Below are 1,226 nucleotides of genomic sequence, written 5' to 3' on the forward strand. Positions count from 1 at the left end.
AAAAAAAAAAAAAAAAAAGAGATTATGGGCTTTGGAATCAGCCTTTCTGGAACTAAAGTCCTGGCTTTGAAAATTACTAGTTGGTGAGCTTCAGTTGCCACATCTGTAAAATGGTAATAATTGTAGTGGCCTTTGTGTGATTATTGGGAGGATGGAGGGAGACAAATGCGGTAGACATGGAAGCATTAGTGCGAATCCTGGCAGAGAGTAAGCATTTGGTAGCATTGTTTTTATAGGTTGGACTTGTGAAGGGGAGGATAAGGAATTTAGCATACGTCAGAGAGTGTAGGGATCAGGAAGATCCTGGGCATTACAGAATTAACAATCTCTGCCCCTTTGAGTTATCTGGTATAGGTGAAGGGTCAAGAGCCTGAGGCCCAGAGAGGGGAAGTGATCCACTCAAGGTCACACAGCTGTTTATTGCTAGGACTAGGCCCTGCTTAGTGCTCCTAAGAGCAAAAGAGACTGGGAAGTAGTACATCCTGTAGCAGAGGCAGTCTGGTCCCATTCTCACGGTTTGAGTTTCAGGGACAGTGGTCTCTCCAAAATCGACTAGATACTTTTATGGGGAGTGGGGGCTAGAGAGCAAGTTTTGCCTAGAGTCTGATGGGGAGCCTGATAGAAGTGGTGGCTGGAGATCCGGTCTGGGAATGGGAGCTGTCATGACAGGCTGGACACCCAGGTCTCGCCTAACATGCCTTAGGAAATGTTGCCATTCTCCAACCACTCCACCCCCAATTGCTAGCCCCAAGGGAAGAAGGATATGAAGGGGGTGTGGTGTCTTACAGTGCTGGGAGATCCATCCCTCCGCAGCTGGAGCCTAGAGACAGAGTCTTTTTGTTAACCAATTTGTTAAGTAGGAACAACAATAATTATCAGAATAAGAGGATATTCATTGCTGAACACCCTAGAGGAAATGTGAGGGGGTCAGACATTTGGTTCTGAGGTAGGAGGACAGCCACTGGGCCGTAGGCTATGATATTCTCTTGTTCACAGGTGAAGACACATCTGCAGGCACAGGCAGCCTCAGAAATTGCTGTAGGGCACCAGTATAAGCATCAGGTGAGAGTTCCCAAGTCTGCCAAAGTCCCTGATCATCCTTTCTCTTTTCCCCTAGCTTTCTGCCTGTACCCAACAGCTCCAATCCCAGCTCAACCCATTGGTTCTGTCCCATTTTGCCCCTGGAGTCTACCCAGACCCTCTTTCCTTTTTTTTTTTTTTTTTTT

Source organism: Mandrillus leucophaeus, unplaced genomic scaffold (assembly GCF_000951045.1).
Source record: "Mandrillus leucophaeus isolate KB7577 unplaced genomic scaffold, Mleu.le_1.0 Scaffold46, whole genome shotgun sequence".
NCBI lineage: Eukaryota > Metazoa > Chordata > Mammalia > Primates > Cercopithecidae > Mandrillus > Mandrillus leucophaeus.